The 25,006-nt window shown below is 37.5% G+C and overlaps 1 pseudogene; it reads right to left on the bottom strand.

Moving 5' to 3' along the window:
* Window positions 1–18,366: 18,366 nt before the first annotated feature.
* LOC143536953 (putative ubiquitin conjugation factor E4) lies at window positions 18,367–23,141 on the bottom strand (annotated as a pseudogene).
* Between the last annotated feature and the right edge of the window lie 1,865 nt (window positions 23,142–25,006).

Raw genomic sequence — 25,006 nt, 5'->3', positions numbered from 1 at the left:
TCTGATTTATGGGTTTTTCGAGGTTTTTGACGGTGTAAAGGGTTGAATACGATGGTAGGAGGTAAGAATGACACAAAAACACAGAAAACACGTCCCGCGAATAGTCGAAACGGGACGATTTCTACACCCGCGTGAATATCCCGAACCACACAATCGAGCCAATGCTCTGATACCAATTGTAGGTTCCCTGGATGGATCAACACGAGATATCTTGATCTACGTAGGAGCGGAATCCCTGCGTAGGTCGTTACGAGCGTAGAAGACACGAATAGATCAAACACGATACGATAAACAAACACGTTATGTTATAACCAAAACACGTGATACAATATCACTATTACAGACACGAACTCTCGTCCTCACGTTACAGCTCTCGTAACTTCTATAATGATCACACGAACTCTAACAACTCTTCCAAACAAACCGTAACCTAGGAATATAAATACACGACAACTTCGCCTGGCATGTTCAGGCGAAGTTGTCCATAACTTCGCTTGACTAACAAGTTCGCCTAAACAGCGAACTTGTTAGTAACTTCGCTTAAGACATATAAAACATAATTAATCATTACAGACTCGATTACAGACACTAGACTATGAACTACTGACATTATGCACCAACAATAATGTGCTGATAGGAAGTGGGTTATAGACAAGTAGAAGTATAGTGTGATAGAAGTGGATAGGGGTCTAGTAATAGAGTTAGGGGCATAACGTGAGCACGTGGTAGAGTGAGTCTATGCGTGTCTTCGTTATTAAAGTGGCACAAGTGGCATAAGTGGCATAAAGTGGCATAAGTGGCACAAGTGGCATAAGTGGCATAAAGTGGCATAAGTGGCATAAAGTGGCACAAGTGGCATAAGTGGCATAAAGTGGCATAAGTGGCATAAAGTGGCACAAGTGGCATAAAGTGGCACAAGTGGCATAAAGTGGCACAAGTGGCATAAAGTGGCACAAGTGGCAAAAAGTGGCATAAGTGGCATCAATGGTTAAGCTGTAGGGGTAATTAATTGGCTAAGCTGTAGGAATAATTAAGTGGTTGAGAAGTAGCGGGTTAGACAGTGGGTTAAGTGTCTTCGGACACATATATGATGCATGTAGTGGTTGTATGATAAGTTGCTTGATTAACTAGAACTCACTCAGCGTAGCTGACTTTTAGTATGCACGCAGGTGAGTAGAATGAGACAGCTAGCTTGAGCGGGCACATGGTGGGTGAATAGGAGACTGGCATCTGAAGACTCAAGATGTTTTAATGTAATTGACGTTTATTTTGAAAGACAAGAATGTTTAATTAAGGCAAGTTTTGGATTGCTGTAACGTTTCATGAAAGTTTTTATATTCCGCGAAAGTTTTAATGAACTCTGATTTGTAAGAACTGTGTTTATGAGTAAATCCGACGCTAAAGTAGGGCTACCGGGTTCGGGGCCTTACATCAGCCTTCAACACAGCCTGACTCAGAACAAACCCACAATCCTTGAGCCCAACAAGAGGAGACACTCCTGTAAGATCTACACATGCGTGTTTCCCCCTGCCCACCCGAACACAAGAATATCAGCTGGTCGTAAAGTAGACCTCCCTTCAAGAGGATCCTTGAGAAAGTTAACAGGGGCCTCCTTTTTAGCAGAAATCCATGCTCGTTTAAGAACATCACACAGAACATCCCTAACCAAATCATGTCTGTATTTAAAACCAAGCAATTCTTTGCAATGCACCGCATGGTCACCAAAAGAATCAAACAGACCTTGCGACGGGCAAGGTTCATCAGTCGGGAACATAGGGATCATTAACCGGTACTTAAGGATAGCCTGATACTCCAAACCCGACATACGTTGGCCTAATCCTTCAATGGGGATGACCGTTAGAAAATCTTGAGCCCCAGGAGCCCGAAGGTATTCAAACACCGCCTTTTGGCGAGGAGATAGATCAAACTTCACTTCTAAACTCTTAACGATTCCACTAAATAAGGTACCCGCCACAACATGTTAGGCTTTAGGGGGGGGTGTCCTTATTAGAGAATCCGCTAAGATCAAAATCTGGAAGTGAAGTACGTAAACGATCCATCGCACACCCATAATCAGAGTCCAACCCATAAATATCACAACCCCGAAGAATATGGTGTTGCAAACACCACGATTGTGCTCTCGAAGCCACAAAAGCACATGCAGATACATCCTCGGCCGAACAGAGACCCAACCCCCCATAACGGGTCGAAAGTGATGCCAACCTCCATTGAAGATCCCCAGAGAACGGACCTCCACAAACCACGATGTCCTCAATCGTCCTTCGAAGACCATTATCAAATATAGAAACAGTTTCCCTCACATACATAGGTTGGCACGTTCTCAACCTAAGTTTATCAAATTATGATTGAAAGACGTTTTAGAAATTTGATAACACGTAACTAAGTGAAATAGAAAATATGTATACAACTCATAAACAAACTTACATATTTTAGTTTCATAGTGCTTCTAGAAAATCATAATATTATTTTTATTTATTTATTTATTTATTTGTTTTTTCTCTCATATTTCTATTCTCCATGCTATTAATTTGTTTTGTTTTTACTCCAAACAAAAAGCTACTAGCTAGGTTGATTCTAGCAGGGCTATGTGTGTGTATGGTGCTTGCATATACATGGCATGCCCATTTCACCCATTTCTATCCATTACTACTTTAAATTATCTTGTAATATTGAATTATTTTTCATCAAACTTTTCTTCTATGATAGATTATATTAGTAGGTATGTATGACAATTAAGCTTGTCTGGAGAGTTAAAACAATAGATTAATCACTGGTACGTCAATAATCTTGTGCACGTTGCTTTGAATTGTACGTGTATAAAACATGTATAATAAAATAATAAGTAAATAAATAATAATAATGTCCATATGAGAAAAGGGATATGTACAAAAATCTCATGAGAAAACCTTAAAAGGACATGAATGCCCCTATATAGATCCCACATTTAGGGTGTTGGCTCCCATGCTTGGGATTCCTTATTTACATTTTGACTTATATAAGGAGTTTTTGATAAGTTACAATCTTCTAACTTATCAAAACTCTTTTTTCCTTCTTTAAAAACTTAAAAATGACACGTTACCCAAACACCCTTTTAACTTATATAAGTTAATAAGTTATAAGAAAGTAAAAATAAGGAAACCCAAACACCTCTTAAAAAATTTGTTGACAGAGTGTGGGACAATTTGTTGACAGAGTGTGGGTGGGTGGGTGGGTGTGAGTGTAATACTGCTTCCTTTTGCCACAGACACACAAGTTATGTCGAGCTCTTCGTTGCTTTTAATAATATTTCCCTTCATTTATTTACAATGATTTTCAAATTAGCTAGAGTAAGTCAATATGCTATTTTACAAGTCTTAATGAGTATTAAATGGAGACACTTAGAAAACAATTAATTTGGTGTTGATTTATCGACATAAAAAATTAATATATATGGCTCAATTGATTATTTCCGGTTTCGTGAGGCACGAATCCATGTGTTGAGAACACACATATCGGATACCAGGTAAAGAATTGGTACCGGAGGTTTAAACAAACAAATATACAAACACAAGATTGTCAAATCACCCAAACTCGTTTATTATTGAGAAATTTCACAAAACTCAATTACAATTCAAATACCTAAAACACAATATTTATAATCTAACATATCACGTTAGAATACGAATATGATTGTTTATATAATTATCTTATTTTGACCATGACAATTATACTTAACAATTAAATCTAAACAATTAAATCATTCATTTCATAATTAACTTCCAATAATATAGATCTTTAATAACACATTTTGCTTTTTAATTAAGGAAAACTAATATTTTGTTTAAACATTTTGTAAGACTTTTTGTGCACATGCGTCCAAAGAGTATAAGCATATATCGGTAAATACCTCGTGCGTGTCTTGTTAACGATGATCAATATTATCCTTAGGTCCACACACATAAATATATATGTATAATATATATGTATGTATGTGTGTATATTTTTAGTTTTTAAGATATTTTCACATCAAGATGCATGATTTTAATATTTTGTCAATTCTCATAATAATATTGATAATTAGTTATTTAAAATAATGTCGCTCTAACAAAGAAGTGACATGTGTCCACTATAAAGATCAATGCCATTCTATGAAAAGCAGTTCAAATCCACAATATATGATATAATACATGTTCCATATGGACCATGTTAGGATGAATTGATGAATACCCTAAAAAAAACTTACCCATTACACTGTTTCCGTTGGACGTCGTTGCCAAGCTTCGTTTGGGACCGTGTTGGACGTCGTTGCCAAGCCTCGGTTGGGACCGTGCCATGACGTTTAAATTTAATGCTATTTTTGAAAACAAGACTTGGGGAGTTAGCTCTCCTACTCCAAATATGAATATAGATGCGTGTGGTTTTTTAAACACAAAAAACTAGTTTTGACGGGTTATTTGAGCCTACTTTATAGTCTTGATAGTTTGAATCCTTGTTAAAGGATATGCTTATAGAGTTATAGCCTATAGGTGTCATTCGCCATCTCAAGCTCTCAACAATACTGTAGAGGTAGGGTACCAAAAAGACCTAAATACCCTTAAGTACCACCCGCGGGTCATAGAGAATCCTTTTGTAGGACACCCGCGGGACACATGGATCACCCGCATATCACGATTGAGGAGGAACATCCTCATAACACACGCGGAAACATCCTGGCATCCTCAAAAGTCATCCGCAGGATAGGACATCTGTCCGCTTAAACATCCGGAAGACAGTGCCAGCGGGACAGCTGTCATCACTCAAGTACTCTCTAGAAGAAGGTTTACGATTCTAACTTGGGGAATACGTGACATACTAACCAGTGAATAAAGGACACCTGGCCATGTTGTTATAACCGTGCACATGGCCAGGGTGCGATCCGTCCTATCATTTGGTGACATGTGTCCAGGTTGTTATACTCATGCACATGAGACGTATAGTTCAACCTATCACAAGAGGACACGTGTCCAGACGGTTATCAGAGATCTTCTAGAAGAGGACAACTGTCCCAATCATCTTCCATCATCCTTCGGCTATAAATACCTTGTCAAATGGTATGAGGTATTCATTCACTCACCTACATTCTGACTACACTTAGTCTATTTACTTCAGTACTTTTTTCATCGTTACTGATTCTCACGTCGGAGGGTGGTTACAGGAAGACCCCCCCTCTTGTCCTTCCTGTATTGAGACTCACGGTGTCTGTTTTGCAGGTTCTTGTCATTGGACTTTGGGAAGTTATACTCATATCTTGGTTGTAATTATCATATTGTACCCTATGGACTCATTGGATCCAGGACCCATACCCGGGGAGTGGATCCGTGTTTCTTCATTGGCGCCATCCGTGTTTTGTGTTAGAACAACAATAGTTTTCGTTTGTTTTTTAGTTCGTTTGATATGAGTAAACTTCTTAATGGGCCGACGGGAACCCCTGCACCTGATTCACGTGTAACTAACACAGAAGCACCTCCGGGTCTTAGTGTTTTTGCACGTATTACGACTCCAAGTGGTCGTACTCTTGAGCGTGTCACAACTCCGGGGTCACGAATCACCAATGTAACACCTGGGGGTTTTACATTAGAAAATGTTACAACACCAACCGGTCCCACTCCCACAGACGGGGGACGTGGCTCGGCACCGGAAGGTTCAAACTTGGGTAATCTCAGACGGATTACGGATGAGACTCGCCGAAACCAGTCAGAATTTGATCTGGAAAATGATTCAGGCAAATCTGACATGGCGAGATCCCATCAATCAAGAGAAAAGCTAACCCCCGAAGAGTGGCTTTATGTGCAACAACAAAGTTTGGTGGCTGAATATGAGCGCAGAAAACGTGATGAACGATTTCATGCCCGCACTTTGAATTATGAGGAATCTCCCAGGAGATCTCCTTCTCCTCCACCAACAGTAAGAGGAAGTCAGCTCCGTTACAGCCAATCGACGGAACCAGAGTTTGGTGAATTACCGAGGTTACTTGGAAGAATTTGATAGTTACGACTCAACTTACCAACCGTGAGAATACAGTATGTACACTGGTGATAGTAGGATGAGCTCACGGGCAAGAAGTAGTCGTTCGTAGGACATAGTCCGTCACACTGAATATCACAACAATGCTGAACGGGACTTCACCAAACCATATCGTCCGGCAGCCTTTGTCGAAAAATCAAAATTCATAGCAAGTATTGCTACTGCACCCTTCCCTGTTAATGCCAAAATACCTACATCAGTAGGCAAATACAATGGTATGACTGATCCAAGTGATCATCTCCAGAACTTCGTGGCCGTAGGGGGTGTTAGTGGTTGGACGCTCCTTTATTGGTGTCATATGTTCGCATTGACATTAACAGGGGCAGCGAGAGAATGGTTTGAAAAGTTACCTGATGGTCAAGTTTCCAGCTGGGATGACCTTGTAAAAAAGTTTTCTCAACAGTTCAGCCAGCAAAAGAAACATACGCGAGACCAGTCAGAAATTTTGGATGTTGTCCGCCGTGATAACGAGTCCATAGAAGATTTTATCACCAGATTCAACGATGAAAGTCAGAACATCGGCAGGATAAGTACGGACATGCTTCGTGGTGCCTTCCGCAAAAATGTTAAATGTGATGATCTAGTCCGCAAACTCACTGGCAGAGATGGAATACCAAAAGAATGGGACGATCTTTTGACTGCGGCGAAAGTATATACCAACACAGAAAAAACTTTGAGGAATGGTAATCTGAGGAAAAAATTTAAAGTCGGATTTCAAACCCCGAGACCTAATAGACAGGCGAAAGGCCCTATTTGGTCGAGACTTCAACCAAGCTCGGACGTATCAAAACCATTTGATGCAAGGTCCCTCATAGGCAACAAGAACAAAGCGGGGCCCTCGAATCGAGGTCCCAACAGTTGGATTCCTCTTTCAAAGACTCCCGCCGAAATTTTTACAACAGAAAATATAAGTTTTAGAAAACCACAACCATTGACAAGAAGGTCATTCTTAGATGCTAAGAAGCATTGTTCGTATCACGATGACATCGGTCATAATACGAATGAATGTAGATCGTTGAGAAATGAAATTGAGGCGGCTGTTAAATCTGGAAAACTCGGACACTTGGTAAAAAATGGAAAACCGGATAACGGAAAAGCACCCGTTTGAGATATCCAAGGCCCGAGTAAGAAGCAAATTAAAGATTTAAACGTTCATATGATACAAGGCGAGTCCCATACAGGGAACAAGAGAAAAGAATCTGATGATGAAGAGTGGAAGAATGAGCCAGTGATCTTCCCTCGAATTAAAGGGGGCCCGAACAATAAGAATCCCCTGATCATCACTGCCCTTTTCGGGCATTATCGTTCTCATTACGTCTTCTTCGACACTGGCAGCACATCGGACATCATGTATGAACAATGCTTTGAACAGCTTGACGAAGAAGATAAAGAAAGATTGAAACCCATCCACGCTCCAGTGTCGGGATTTGGAGGGGAAATAATGCATCCGCGAGGGGTAATTTCATTCCCAGTTACCTTGAGCGACGGAATTCATTCGAGGACCGAGGAGGTCGAATTTCTGGTTTTGCTAGCAATATCGAAACATGACATTATTCTCGGACGAGAAGCAATTGGTGACTTCTTGCCATTTACTCCACCGTCCATCCCTACCTCTCAACCTATGATATACTTATCATTATTTATTCCTTTTTTTTAATATATATATAGTATCATACTAACATTTAACATTTGAAGTTCATGAAGTAACAAACCCTTGCATTGCGGCACCAACATGACACGAATTTGGTTGATGTTTGTTAGATTCCTTATGACAAAGTATTAAAATAATAAGCTAACTTGAATAACTAACTATTAATAATAAACACCGAGAATATCATCGGTGCACATATAACTTAATTATAGGTTTGTTACAGTATTGACACTAAATAAAAAAATAATTTCATAGATATAATTTATATGATCGGTAAAATACGAGCGTTGAGATGCCAAGTCTACTATTTTTTTTATTCTATTATGACTAATATAAAATATTCACACATACAGGCTTGATACATACTTTTAAAACAAAGGAAGATCATATACCAAGGAAATGGAAAAGGCTTGGTATCAGCAAAATTGGGCCCATAGTAAAAAATCCGGTTGCAAGGAGGATTCAAGCAGCGCACCAAGCCCACCACCGTTTTAAGTTTTAACTTTTAACAAATAAAATACAACAACCTGCCAGACCAGAATATCGCATTTCTAACTTGCCAAATATAATTTATCTGAATGTCAAAAACAACAAACTTTAAAAAAATCTGTGACATCAACGACACTTTTTAATCTAAAGTATTATATATTAATAGGTGCAACCCGCTGTTTGCGTGACGCAAAATCGGTCAGTATCAGTTAAGTTCCTCTCACGTCACCAACATTAAATCTAAAAAATAAAGATGCGAACGCTTGAAACAGTATCAACACACACACACACACCTTACGATTAAAGCGACACAAATTCTGTCAATTTATGTTAGGATCTCACCGGTACCGACAATAAATCAGAAAAGTTAAGAAATAAACGCCCAGAGGCTAATTCGGTCGGTAAAATAGGGGTGTTGAGGCGACGCGCTGACGTGAATTCGGTCGGTATAGCTAGGTTCGTTACGGTACTGGAAATAAACCCGGTAAACAATTACACCAATCACCATATCTAAAACAAAAAAAAAATCAGGTATTGCAGCGACGAGTCTACACACATTCGGTCAATATCGGGTACGTTCACTATGGTACCGAAACCAAACATAAAAAACAATTATGTTATCAACTAGGTTCGTTACGGTACCAAAAGAATAATTCCATCCAGTTTACATAGTTGGAACCAAAAAACAAAAACATAAGCATTATGATAGCGAGTTGACACGAATTTAATCAACGTTGTTTAAGTCATTACAATACCAAAAGCAAACCTAAAAAATACTTTTGTCCGCTTATCTTATAAAAATATTCTAAAATATACTTATAGTATATCAAAACAACACAACACAACACAACACATATAGATTATAGAAGGAAAAAGTCAACAATAAATAAACTTGCAATGTATTAAAACAACACAACACATGTTAGAAGGAAAAGGTCTAAGATATAAAAGAACGTTTGAAGCTAACTCTCCGCGTACAACATTCAACAAGAGGAAACAAACTTTAAGCCACCACACCACGTTTTTTACTTAACTTATTGATGAAATAAATTACATAAAAGTTTAATACAATATTCAAGAAAACTTTGGTAACACTAAACTATAGTTTTTAATCTTATATTATTTTTGAAAGGCAATTAAAAAAAAAGAGGTTAATTGCAAGACGAAAAAAACCCAAACAAGAATATAAACAAAGAAACCAGGAAGACAATTACAAAGGAATATTCCTAAAATTAAACAAACACCAATTCCCAATCTAAATTTGCCTTCCGCCGTCTATTCTTCACCCATAAGAATGAGGTAGCCTTGGCGTTATCCACCACCTTATCCACTGAGATCGGGATACCTTTTTAAAAATCTTGTCATTCTGAGTCTTACAAACCAACTATATTATTATTAGTGTGAACACATTAGTCCACTTTTAAGTATCTAGGTTTTCTTATAATATTTGTATATATCTCTGCATTTTGGAAGACATCCTCCAGCACTAATCGATCCAATATTTACCGTTATCTTACACTATAACAATCTTTTTTTGTTCATGTTTAAACATCTAAGAGTGAATGTGAGTCTTAATTACCTTGATTTCAACTCTAGATGACTTGTCGGGTCTAAATGAACCTCTCAAACAAATATTATGTATGTATAACTGATCGATCGTTTGAAAATAAGGTTAGTTGATTATATTTACCAATTCATCAATAATGACAATTTAACATAGAACACCAACTTTATCAAAATATGCCAATTCTTTAGTTAAGTTTTTAATTTTGATTCAATGCAGTCCCGGTAATACTTGGTAACATTCATAGCGCAATAAAAGACTCCATTTCATTGTAGTTCTAGTCAAGATCCATCCAAAACAAATATGCCCACTTTTGATTCGAAGATAGCTAGCACATTTTAATCATCGTATATGATGCCTATAAGCTTATGAATGCCTCATACAAACTTAATCTTAAAAGATTGTGTATTTTTATTATAAAATATATAATAGATAAAGAGATAATTATAGAATAAGTTTGATTGTTATCTTGTATATTGTTAGTTTGATTCTATCCCGAAATAGAGGGATTTGATTGTCTATATATTGTAAACTAATTATTGAATTAATCAAGGGGAGAATTTACATATTTCATGGTATCAAGCCATCCCTCCTCCCACCCTAAACCCTAGCCGATCTCCAGCCTCTCTGCTCCCTCTCCTTCGATCACCTACAAACTCCCCCTTATCCACCATCAATCGTTACCATGGATAAGATCCATCCGGCCATAACGGTGTCCAACATCAAAAACTTCGTCCCCATTATCCTCAACAACGAAGACGCCCAATACAACACCTGGTCCGAACTCTTTCGGATCCATTGTACGGCCTATCTGGTCGAGGACCACCTCGCCCCACGTTCAACTGCAACATCCTCAACCTCTTCGGATAAAGACAAAGAAAAGGAGGCCGCGGACAAACCTACGGAACCGAATCAATGGAGAAGAATTGATGCCACTGTTTTGCAATGGATTTACGGGACGATCTCACCCGACCTCACCCAAACCATCATGAAAAAGAACTCAACAGCCCATGACGCATGGGTTGCCCTCGAGAACCTTTTTCAAGACAACAAAAGATTTCGGGCTCTCCATCTACAATCCAAACTCACTAACACACGTTTGGAATCTTTCAAGGATATGGCCTCTTACTGCCAGGAGGTTAAAGTACTCGCCGACCGACTCGCCAATGTCGACATCCCTCTCACTCATACTCAATTGGTTTTAAAAATTTTCGGGGGGGTTAACTGAACAATACCAAACCATAGTAGCCATCATCCGGAACACGGAGCCGCTCCCGGATTTCAATACGGTTCGCTTGAAACTTTGTCAGGAAGAGACGGAACGGGAAGCCATTGCACTTCAGTCCGCAAACCAAGCTGGCCAAGCCCTTGCGGCATCTTCCAAAACGGGCCCCATACCTACTGATTCATCATCTGCTGGCAGTACAAATTACAACACCGAACGTGGACGTGGCCGAGCTCGTGGACGAGGTCGCGGCCGCAGTTACTCCAGTAAGAGGTCGTGGACAACATGGTCAGCTACAACCTGGTTCCTTTACTCCTTGGGCCCCGTTTATGGATTATTAGCCCAATGCCACTCAAGCCCAAACAAATTGGCAGAATTGGGCTGCCAACCCCCCTGCCCTTACCCAACCTCATCTAAGAAACCTTTACAAAACGCGGGACAGGGGATTTTCGGTCCGAGGCCGGCTCAAGCGTACCCGATGGGTTACACACCCACTGACATTGACTAGGCTCTTTACACAATGTCACTCCACCCTCCGGAACAGCCTTGGTTTATGGACACCGGCGCTTCAAATCATATGACAAACAACCCGGGTAATTTCTCGTCTTTTTCTAATACGGGTATCTTACGAAACATAATTGTAGGTGACGGTAATACTATTCCGGCAACTGGACAGGGCAACCAAACCTTACCACCACTAAAACTAAATAACGTTTTGCTCGCCCCTCACATAATTAAAAACTTATTGTCTGTTCGTCGCCTTACAACCGACAACCAAATTTCAATTAAATTTGACCCTTATGGTTTTCTTGTGAAGGATCTCAAGACCAAGGCGCGTATCCTCCGCAGCAATAGCATCGGGGACCTCTATCCTCTCACGCCGGAGATCCTATCCAATATTCGCTCACCATCTTCGTTTGTTGCAATCTCACAAGACGTGTGGCATCAACGATTGGGTCATCCGGGTCCTGAGTCATTAAAGTCACTTAGAAATTCTAGTTTTGTTTCATGTCATAAATCACACGTTAAACTTTGTCAATCGTGTGTTTTTGGTAAAAGTGTTAGACTTCCCTTTGTTAATTCTAGTACTTCTACTTATATGTCGTTTGATTTATTGCATAGTGACTTGTGGACATCCCCAATTATCGGTACAGGTGGTCATAGATATTATATCTTATTTATTGATGATTTCACCAACTTCTTATGGACCTTCCCAATTTCTCATAAATTTCAAGCTTTGGGTATTTTTAAACAACTTTATCAGGTAATTCACACCCAATTTGAACGAACAATAAAACAAATACAATGCAATAACGGAAAGGAATACTCCAATAATTCCTTTCAAGCATTTTGCAAACAACACGGAATGCTCTTTCGTTTTTCATGTCCCTACACCTCCTCACAAAATGGGAAAGCTGAACGAAAAATTCGCTCCATTAACAACATCATCCGTGCCCTTCTCGCTCAGGCTAACCTACCCAACAACCTCTGGCATCACGTGCTAGAGGTTGCTACATACTTACTTAATATCCTTCCATAAAAAACAATCCAAAACAAAACCCCCACTCAACTTCTATATAACCGAACCCCAGCATATGAACATCTCAAAGTGTTCGGATGTTTGTGTTACCCATTACTTCCCCATACTACCATTCATAAACTACAACACCGATCCAAACCCCGTGTTTTCCTCGGGTACCCTACTCAACATCGTGGGTACAAGTTCCTCGATCTCTCTACCAATAAAATAATCCTTTGCCGACATATCAAATTTGACGAATCCGTTTTTCCATTCCGCACAATTAATGCACCTAAACTTCAAACCTACACATTTCTTACCGACCCCATTCACCCCTCACATTGGTATCACGTAGACCATCACCCCATACCCCACCTAGGACCAACCCAACCTCAGCCCCTTCACAAACTATAACCCCTCAACTGTCTACTTCTGGTCATCAACCACTCTTATAACCTACTTGAGAAGACCCAAACCCCCCTCGGCTCCTTCTCAACCCCCAACACAGTCCCCTCCCACTTCTCAAACACAAAACATACCGCCCCCACCCCCCCACCTCGTCCCAGATCACCTCTGTTCGCACCATCAGAACTCGTTCGATGGACGGCATAACCAAACCGAGGCAGCTGTAACACCGCGTCTTTTACTCTTTTAATTTAGGCCTAAAATACTAACTTAGAAAGTATAAGGACCAAAAATGAACATTCTAAAAATTTAAACTTATCGCGATACGCGACGGAGTAAGAGTGAACCCATCGCGTAGCGCGATGGTCTTGCACATAAACCCAGATTTGGGCGGTGTAGCGGTACGCGATGATTCAATCCACGAGAGCATCGCGTAGCGCGATGACCAGGTTAAGTAACCTGGACACGTGTCCAACCACGTGTCAACACGTGGAATGATATGACAGGCCACATGTCACATGCAGATAAGGCGACGTCTTTTTGTGGCGTCGCGATACGCGACGGGTCACAAGGAACCCATCGCGTATCGCGATGGGGTCCTGAACTTGCCTATAAATAGAGGGTTACGGGATTGAACCCATTCATCCCAAAACACACCTCCATTTACACACACTTAACCTCGTTAGGCGTGCCCCATTGCCGTAACAAGCCGACGTGTCATTTTCTCGAAGTTCGCGCAAGGAACGAAGTCATAATCAAGTAGCAATCATATAATCGAATAGATCAACATCCTGCCTTTTTCTTATTATCATTCTAAGCATCCGAACTAAGGTAGGAGTTATGTTTAAGTTATTTGAATTATAGCTTAGACTATCAATCGAGGCTATGGCCTTTAACCTTGATCGTATTTTATAAATCATTCACAATCATGTTTTCATAAACGTTACTTCATGATGAAGTAATATTAAACGAAAGATATATTTTGACGGGCATGTAGTAACTGGAAGGGGGATATCACTAGTAGTAAGTTTCTTGCCTAAGGAAAAGTAATTCGTACAAATCCCAATCAACCGAGGGACCCGTTTACTTACCTGGAGAAACTTACCAACGTGATAGAACCTATTAGGCCAAAGCATGTTATATCAAACGTCACATAAAACAAGTGTTTTCATTCACAATCAAAGATAAACGATTTCAAGGTTAAGCTTACAATCAAAGCTTAGCATCATTCAAAACATTCATACGAACCTATTTATGTATAGGGTAAGTATCATTCACAATCAATCAATCAATCAAGGTTTACAACACCGACAGTACAGGTGAATACGTTAACCTTTTCAATCAGTCAAAACATATTTATACTCAATAGGATGAACGGGTGTTTGTCCTAACGAGTCAATCAATGTCTACATGAGATCGAGTAATCTCTAAAACGTTATAATACAAAGTAGAGAATAAAATCAACTCAGACCGAATACGCATGTGTATGGATCCAAACATAACTGTTAAAGCTCAATTAATCAATCAAAGGCAATGAAGCCGCGAGCTTAAACGGTCATGACCAGTTCTCAGTTTAGGGTCGTTTGGCTCGGGGAATACTGTTGTGTGTGTAGGGCAGTGGTACATATACCGGAAGTAGAAATGCTTCCGCTGAGATTGTCAAGAAAACTACATTTGTATTGTAATCGTCATTCAAAATGTTTTATTGAGTCATACGTGTTCACCAGCATATAGCTGACGTATTTTCCAACCCATTGCAGGTAATTTAGCATAAGTAGCATTAGCAAGGATTGGAGTCTATATGAAGATAGAAGAGCGTACAAGATGGCTCCGTTTTTTATATAAAATCCTTATAATATGAAAACATATCTTTTGTAAACCAATACTCGGGTATTTAATCCCCGAGTAAATTTTCAATGTAATTTAATATTATATTCAACCTAAAGTCTTCCGCTAAAATTAACCCATAAACTCTGATATATTTACAAAATAGGTACCAACTTGTGGTCACACGCCTAGGCCCTAAGTCGGGGTGTGACAGCAGCCTTTCAACCTCAACACCACCTCCTTTGTCCCCATTCCCTGCAACCCTACACTTGCCTTGTCCATACCGGAATGGCGCCATGCAATAACTGTTGAATTTGATGCACTTATTAAGAACCAGACGTGGGAATTGGTTCCGCGTAGACCAGATATGAACATAATCAGGAGCATGTGGCTATTCCGTCATAAGTTCAAATCGGACGGATCACTTGAACGGTACAAAGCTAGACTGGTTTGTAACGGTAGAAACCAGCAAATTGGGGTCGACTATGGTGAAAATTTCAGTCCGGTAGTAAAACCGGAAACTATGCGCACAGTCTTGTCATTGGCATTAACTAATTCGTGGTCTATACATCAACTTGATGTCACGAATGCATTTTTACATGGACACTTGAATGAAACAGTTTATATGCATCAGCCGATGGGGTTCTGCCACCGCGAGTATCCGTATCACGTTTGTCGACTAAAGAAATTACTTTACGGTTTGAAACAGGCACCACGGACGTGGTACCAATGGTTTACGGATTTCGTCACAACTATGGGTTTTGTTCAAAGTAAGTGTGATAACTCATTGTTTGTATTTCACGGGGGCGGTGACACGGCATATCTTATTATATATGTCGACGATATTATCCTCACCACATCCTCGGACACTCTCCGAATCAATCTTATGTCTACATTAGCAGCTGAGTTTGCAATGAAAGACCTTGGCCCTCTTAGATTCTTCTTGGGCATTTCAGTAAAACGAACCGGAAATCACTTATTCTTGTCTCAACAAAATTATGTGGGTGACATACTGGAACGCGCGAGCATGAGCACGTGCAAATCAGTTCCAACTCCGGTCGACACAAAACCCAAACTCAGCAACAATGACGGTGATGATTTTCATGACTCCACTCTTTACCGCAGCTTGGCAGGTGCTCTTCAGTATCTCACGTTTACCCGACCGGATATTTCGTACGCGGTTCAGCAATTATGCATACACATGCATGCTCCAAAACTTTCTCATTGGAATGCCCTACTTCGGGTTTTACGGTATCTTCGAGGAACCGGTTCTTACGGTCTCACTCTCGGACCATCTCGGGAAACGACATTTAGGGCTTACACCGATGCTGACTAGGCAGGTTGCCCAGACACTCGCCGATCAACATCCGGTTATTGTGTTTATTTTGGGGAAAAATTACTATCATGGTCTTCCAAAAGACAGTCAATGGTCTCACGTTCTAGTGCAGAAGCGGAATACAGAGGGGTTGCTAATGTTGTAGCAGAAATTTGTTGGCTATGTAACTTATTGCTCGAGTTACACAGACCGCTTTCGATGGCTACACTGGTTTATTGCGACAACATTAGCGCAATATATCTGTCGGGTAATCCAGTTCAACACCAACGAACCAAGCACATTGAACTTGATATGCACTTTGTCCGCGAGCAAGTCCGCGAGGGTAACGTCCGAATAGTTCATGTTCCCACTCGATTCCAGATAGCAGACATCTTCACAAAAGGTCTCCCAAAAGTATTGTTTGATGATTTCAGGTCAAGTCTAAGCATTCGGCCTCCTCCAGCTTCGACTAAGGGTGTGTAATAGATAAAGAGATAATTATAGAATAAGTTTGATTATTATCTTGTATATTGTTAGTTTGATTCTATCCCGAAATAGAGGGATTTGATTGTCTATATATTGTAAACTAATTATTGAATTAATCAAGGGGAGAATTTACATCTTTCAATATATAATGCTTTAAAAAAACTATTAAAATTACTAAGTAAAAAATAAAAATGGGCCGATAAGACAATAACTCATATAGAGATTTTATAAAGCAGACAAATATTTATAGAATGAAACAATAATGCTTAACCCAATTAACGCCTAATAAAAAATAATTGGAAAAATCCAATCATAACCAGCGACTGTCGGACCACTGGTTCTTCAACCCTGGTTTTGCTTATTCGATAATCGCTATTATCGTATGTCTACGTGTTGGCTGCAACTTCTCTCCATCAGTATCTCATGACTTTTGTCTACTCATAATTTTACCCACTCGAGTCATCCATCCATCTTTTCCTTGAATTTATTGTTAGAATTTTATTTATGTTTATCTGACCCGACCAGTATTGCATTTTATATAAGATCCGACCCGACTTGTATGAACCTAAAAATTTGACGTCGAAAAAGGTTAGAGCATTGAAATATTCCCAATTTATAGGAAAATATTCTTGGCTTCATACTATAAGCATAGTGATAAGTTATTAAGTGTTTTTATTTGATAGTATTAAGCCAATATCGGTTAGGTTCCCTACGGTACTGAACCAAACATAAAAAACTTGTTATCGGCTAGGTTCGTTGCGGTACCCAAAAAATTATTCCGTCTAGTTTATATATTTGGAACCAAAAAAACATAAACACATGTATTGTGATAGTGAGTTGACACGAATTTAATCAGTGTTATTTAAGTTGGTTAAGATACCAAAAGCAAACCTAATAAAATACTTTTGTAGATTATCATATAAAAATACTTTGAAATAAACTCATAGTATATTAATACAACACAACACATATAGATCATAGAAGGAAAAAGTCAACCAAAAAATAAACTTTGCAATGTATTAAAACAACACAACACATATTAGAAAAAAAAGTCTTAATAAAAAAATAATAAAAATGTTTGAAGCTAACTCTTCACGGTTCACGCATAACATTCATTCATCATTCTTTGATTTTGATTTTGAAATAATCAAATTTAATAAATAATACGATAATAAGGGTCAACTTTTCTTTGAATAATACGACCAGTCTTGCATTTTATATAAGATCCGACCCGACTTGTATGAGCCTAAAACTTTGACGTCGGAAAAGGTTAGAACATTGAAATATTCCGAATTTATAGGAAATGATTCTTGGCTTCATACTATAAGCATAGTGATAAGTTATTAAGTGTTTTTATTTGTTTGTTATTTTGGTTCGTTTTATTTGGTGTGAGTTATGTAATGGGCCGATAGGTTTGAAGAGTTACTTGGTTTGATGCAACAAGTAGCATAGTGGTCCCCGCAAATCAGGTGTCAAATAATTCCATCGGCCATGACACACACACACCCCCCAAAAGTTACTAGCATGTTTTTGAGGGAAATTCTCATTGGGTGGGCCCACATGATTGCAACTCACAAACATCAGGATTCTGGAGTGTGTGCATTCATTGTGATTTGGGGATAATTTCCTTTTGTCCACATTTTATAACGCAAACAAATGAACGTTAATATGTTTGTTTTTAAGAAATTCTCAAAATAGCCTATTTAAGAGACATCCTCATACTAGTCCATCTTTATTATATTCTCACAATACATACAAAAATGGTTGAAAGAGGTGAGTTTTAAACCAAATCTGTCTTCGTCTACGAGTTTGCTTAAACCAATCAAGATTTGACACTTGTTTCAAGTCCGTCTTCTCCGACGAGCTTTAATGAAATCCGTGTGGACAAAAACTTTTGAACCAAACCCGTCGTCCCTCCTAAACCAAAGTTGGTCGCCCCGCTAAATTTGGAAGCAAAGCTGCCGGCTCTGACAAATTTTGAGCCAAACCCGCCGTCCTTGCATAAACCAAATCCCTCGCCACCGCCTTTATTTATGTGCAAATTCTGATAACTTTATATAAGTTAAAATTCTGATGTTTATATTATTATATTTAAATTTACTCATAATTTGTTTTTCTTTAACAACTTTTAATGATAAAGTTTTATAAAAATTCAAATATACCGTTGAGACATCCTTATTTTTATCTATGTCCTGACATAAATTTTGCTCAAAACCGAGCCGGATTATGCTTTTATTGAACGTTTCGATATAAATTTAACATGACTCGGTTTTCAGTAAAATTTGACGAGACCGGCGGTGAAGATTTGAGAAAGAGGAAGAGTACATCATCAATTTGAAGAATGTATTCATTCATTCTGGATTTCAATTATGTTAGTCATAGATTGATTGATTGATTGATTTTAGCTACTCGCTGTGAATTAGGTCAAATGTCTCCAAATTATGATTATGTCATTTTTATTAGAGTTTTATTTATGAAGATCAAATTTGAGCATGATGAGGTTAAATCCATAGGGGTATGTGTTAGTCTGCTACTGTGCTACATACAACTATCCCGCTAATCAAATCGAAACCGGTACAGTACTTAGTAACTGATGGTTACGAATCGGTTTGGACTTTTGACACAGTAACCGATTTGTGGTGTTTAAAAATAAAATTATGGAACATATATATACAACTAGCTTTTAGCCCGCGTATTACGCGGGTTTATTTAGCTCATTTATTTTTAATCATTTTGCAATTTTATTAGTCTAATGATATGTTTTATTTTTAAATCGAGTTTTGTTTGATTTAATATGTATATATTAGTTTTTTACGTTAATAATTATATTTTGAACAATAATAAAAACAACATACATCTAATAAAAACTCGTACATGTGCTCAGAAATGTTATGCCATATATTAGTTTTGTCATAGTCATAGAATTGCACAACAGTCAGAACGTGTGAATTACTCGCTCGGTAATAATGCCCACCAAAATAAAATTATTATTGTAGAAAGATCACCCGAGTGTGAGAGTCCGTGAACTCGATATCGACATAAAGTTTCAAAAAGATTTCCCACGAGACACTGGACGGATAGTTGGTGCCCCTCAAAAAGTGTACTTATGACCAACAATGTGCCACTGCAAACACAAAAATGTAAAACCATAAATAAAAAATAAAAGTATCAAAGATGATAGAATATAAAGTACCTCCTACATGGCATCCGACTGTTAAGTACTTCAACCATATGTGCTCTTAAATAGGGATTTTTAAAAGTACTCTGGACTTGCCATGAACATACTAATGAAGTTCATAAGTTATACAATGCTACAAAAAAAAAACAAACATATATTAATATTTTTTACCAATTTGACACCATCCAACGTTCGTGAAATCCTAGATGCAAAAGTAAGCAATTCCATGACATCTTCCACAAATGTTTAGGCATACATGCAAATTCCATAGGATAAGATTAAGGTAAAAGCATTTTAAAACCGCATATACGATGCACCAACAAAATCCACTTTAACTGATAGAAAGAAAAAGCTCCATCCTGTTATATGTAAACACATGTATAGATACATTAAGCTAGTTTGAGAATGAAATTTAGCCTTCATAAACAATGAAAAAAAATGTTTTACCCTCAATATCTGAGCTTCATAACATAGTTTCTCTTGGGTAAATGTTTCAATTTCCTTCTCTAGTCGAGCAATGCCTGATCTAGTCGAGGTAAAGGTGTTTGTTCTTGCATGGTTTTTATGGTTGCAAGATTATCCTCACATCTTAAAATGTCCTGCAGATATACTAATATTATTTGATTTATTTCAATAATCAATAACTAATGTACTAATGAATATTATTTGATTATGTGCTACTTGCACAAGATGCTTTGACAAAGCTTTTAGCAGCCTCAAATTAAGAACCCGTGCAGTCATAAAGAAGCATTCACAAATAAATGAATAGTTTGTAGATTCACGTTGATTTGGGTTATTTTTATTCAGCCACTCAGTAACTTCCTCAGAAGATGCATGAAGGGCTATTAATTCTGTGCAAAGTTGAAACCGGCAGTCAATATAATACTATTGATAAAAATATAATGACATGTAATTTACAGTCGTCAAAGAATCTTACTTGAAATCAAAATGAGAACTATAAAACACGTATTTAGGATAAATTTTGTCTTTCTTAGTTGAATTTGTATCCAAAAACGACTCACAGAGTCTACGCATAACACTAAGGTTCAAAAATGTATTCGAACTTGCAGAAGATAACGGATCAACCTATATCCAAATTACAAATTACTCAACAATAATAAAACGAATAAGAAATAAGAAACCACTCAAGAAAATATTTCTCACCTAAATATGAGCGTGTGATGCATTTCTATTAATCGCTTCTTCAATATACCAAACATTTAAGCGCAATCCCTCTCAAACCTCATACAACTGCTTCAATATCGGTTCGTTAGGATCGTAATCCGAATCCCTAAATAACTCATCTAAAAAACCAGCACGGTATGAAATTAAACGGACCGTAAAAAATAGCAGCTTACGAAAGAGCAGTTTTAAACGTTTGAAAATTGTTATATGGATGTTTAAAAACAAACAGGCCAGGGCCAATCTAGTCGAGCCCTTAAAAAAACTCATTTGTTAAAGTTCAAGTTCAGCTCGGTTTAGTGTTGGTTAAGGCTGAAAACCCAACAGTGTAACAAACTAACCGAATCAAACAAATAACCGATCGGTTTTTATAACTCTTAACCAAAAAATGTGCGGCTGCGTGTTTAAAACCATATTTGTTTCTAAAGCTCTTTACTAAAAATTGTGGATATAAAGGTTTATACCTTTAAAAAAACAAAAGGGTCGGGGGCAATCTGTTCAAGCCCATTAAAAAACAAAGAACAGCTCATGAAAGGGCAGTTTTGTACATTTAAAAATTGTTATTTGCATGCTTAAAAATAAATGGGTCGGGGCAATCCGCTCAGATCAATTAAAAGAAAAGAACAACTTGTTTTTTATAGTTTAAGTCCAGCTCTGTTTTGGTTAAGACTGCAAACCGAATGATGCACACCCCTAATCCATAACATACATATCAAATCTGATTCCAGGCGGGACCTTTTTCGTGAAGACTGAGGTGCGTTAACGTTTGTAAATGGCGACAACATTATGTACTACAAGGGTATATAACCATATAACAAAAAAATATCAATCTCCTACTCAGTACTACACAAAGATTTAAAATTAAAAAGGGGAAGTCTTGGGTTCAAGTCCTACATTTGACAAAACAAAAATAGGGGGTTTCAGGTTGGGTCACGGGGTTTTCTCACCTATGGTGGGTTTCCTCGTGAGGGTAGTCTCCGGTACTTGAGGAATGGAGATGAGCTGTTGGGTCGCCAATGATCCAAGTTAGCCGTTAAAAAAATGCAATTCATATTTTAAGTTCCCAAATATTATTCAATAATGATTACTATTATATTTTCAGAAAAATAGCAACTAATATAACAGACAAAACCAATGGGTTGGGTTATGCACGGTCAAGCCAGGGCTCAAAATGGGGCCATTTTACAAAGATGGTGATTATGGTTCGGTTCAGAAAATACCATTTAAAAAAAACTCATTAAGCTATAGTATGAGACATGGTTGTTCAAAATAAGACAAACACCTAAGATACAAATAATACTCAATAAAATGTTGGTTAGAAGTTGTTCTTTGAAAAGTAAACTAATAAACTTTAATTGTGTATAGTATATCAAAGCTTAAAAGAACATAACATTTGATTTAGCACAAATGAACCTTACATCATATATGCAAGCAATTTGGATGCATACAGATAATTCATACTCAAATTAACAAAGATTCGATATGCAAAACAAATGAAAAATATAGAATGTAAATTAAAGCATTCATCATCTTCAGATCAATTATTATTCGAAGCACTAAGAACGATTAGTGAGTTGAATTCGATGGAGCAGAAAGAAACAGCTGACCTGCTATAGCCGAGGATGATGACCTTGAGTAGGGTTCGTCTTCGATAATGGATTGCAGCATAAACTAACTGAAACAGAGGTGAGTTGCAATTCTGGTAATGATTCCAGGTTCATGCTCGTTTTGACTTTGTTCTTGGTGCTAGGCGACCGTCAAAGAAGATTTGTTGTCACCCATCGGTGGTTCCTTAGAGTTAGAGATCGAACTATAGGCAAACAAAGGTATTTAGATCCATGTATGGTATCCAGGTTTGATATCAGGGTATTCTCACATAGGCATTTCATCGAGCAGTTGGTATGCATACATTGAATACAACGTAAAAAAGTCAAATTTGATTTAGTTCAATCCCAAACTCAAAAGTTAAACAATACTACAAAGCCTTTCATTCAAGCATATCTATTCAAATACATAGTGTTGTATAGATAAAATTAAGCAAACAAAAAAAGATGACTTTTGTTATGTATTTAGGTTCAATAATCATAATCGCTAAAATAACAAACTCATGTAGGAAATCTGAACATAATGATTTAATCTATAACATACCTATTCAAATCGAATTAAGATAACAGATTGGATAAAAACTAATGATAGACCCAAAGTTTTCCCTTTGAACATACCTTTTCATGAACCATGTGACATAGTCAAGTGTATGCATTAATAAAACAACCAACACTCACCTAAACATTATCATTACAGGACAATTGATATTCACATTTAACCATTTGTAAGAACAATGATAGACCCAAAGTTTTCCCTTTGATCATCTTCATGAGGCATTTGTAAATCAAATCCAATTAAAGAAAAACAAAAATGTAATGCAAAACCAAAGCTTTTAATACATCAATTAAAATGGCTTCAATATGATCATGCTATTTCATGAATAAATTGCTCCCAGAACAGTTAAAAACTCCGATATTACTACTTCATAATTCAATTTCAATAGCACTTCAACTAATTGGAAGCTCTAAACCTATAGGGTTTCAACTAAACATAATCAACAAATAAAAGAAACATATTTCTGTCATATATCAACATTCAAGATATTCAATACCCTAATGTTACTTGATTTCAATCGCAAATAGAAAAAGTCACTCGAACGGAAATTATTAACCTTCATGGTTTCGTTTAAAAAACTAATTTCATGAAGACAACAAATCAAAGAAGGCGATAATGAACTCTTACCTAGAAGATGATCTTCAAACCGGAAGCGGCAAGGTATAGATGGAAGATGAGTGAATGATTAGGGTTTAAATGTTATTAGCAATTGATGTGAACTGTACAAAACAATAGGGTAATTGATTTCAGTTTGTGCTCTTAAATTTCTTATTTCTGAATCGTAAACAAACACATAAACTAATGATGAGAATCATAGAGACCCGCCAGTGATATTTATGGAATGAATTTGATCGGAGAAGTGATTGCGATGAAAAGATTGCTCGATGGTTTAGGATGAGAGAATAGGGGAAGGATTAAGAGGAGTTGTTATGACCCATTTAGGTATCCGTAGTTTAAACGAATAAAAACCGGGCCAAATGAATGAGAGCTCTCCATTCAGTAATCAAGCAATCTGGTAGTTTTAAAGGGGGATGTGGAGCAATGTGAGAGCGACACGTAGAATTTTGTGGTAAGCAATTATATAGATAGTTAGATTAGATTATAAACAGACTTATATATATTTTTTTAAAATTGGCCCTAGTAAAGCATGTGTAAATGTTTTCAAACCCGAATTGAACATTGGCCCTGACGCCTTATCAGGTCACAGGTTGGATCGGCTCGAGAGAGCGGAACAAACATTGACTTGGATGGCATCATAAATAAATAAACTTGTTCGTGTTCGTTCATTAATGAAACAAACTTGTTCGTGAACGCTTACGAACACGATATGATTTAACTATCCGATACCAAGTTTGTGTTGACGTTATTTTTTTTAGCATAAGTCATGTTCATACATTTATTTTCATATAAGTTAATAATCACATAACAATCATATATAATGCAACCAAGATATGTTATACTTAATATTAAAAAATTAATGAAGATAACAAAAATTAAGAAAAAACCCATATTCAAACTCCATTCATGAAGATAACAAAAATTTAGAAACCCACATTCAAACTCATTCATGGAGTAACGAAACACAAAAACACAACTTATAAACTTCAAAATTTTCAAACTTTAACCATAAACAAATTCAGCTCATAAATCACAAAACAAGATAACATATAAAATACGGAGTAATGTAATAATAAAGAAAACCCATGAAAGAAACAAATACTATTGTTCTAGATGATTTTTTGAGGATAAGATAAAAAATCAAAAACCCAAGTTACTTGTTTATTTCCAAACATACCTACTAATTCCTTCATAGTCATTTTTACAAATGTGTTTTAGAGAGAGAGAGAGTCTAGATCTAGAGAGAGAAACTCATACTAGCACTCTCATTCATTCCACTTTTATCATCAAACCAAGGTTTAAACTCCATTCATGAAGATAACAA

Source organism: Bidens hawaiensis, unplaced genomic scaffold (assembly GCF_021521415.1).
Source record: "Bidens hawaiensis isolate Kalapana, Puna unplaced genomic scaffold, B.hawaiensis_p1.1 tig00011073_1, whole genome shotgun sequence".
NCBI classification, from domain to species: domain Eukaryota; kingdom Viridiplantae; phylum Streptophyta; class Magnoliopsida; order Asterales; family Asteraceae; genus Bidens; species Bidens hawaiensis.
Note: the sequence above shows the minus strand (reverse complement) of the source record. Positions and strands in the feature narration are given on the sequence as shown.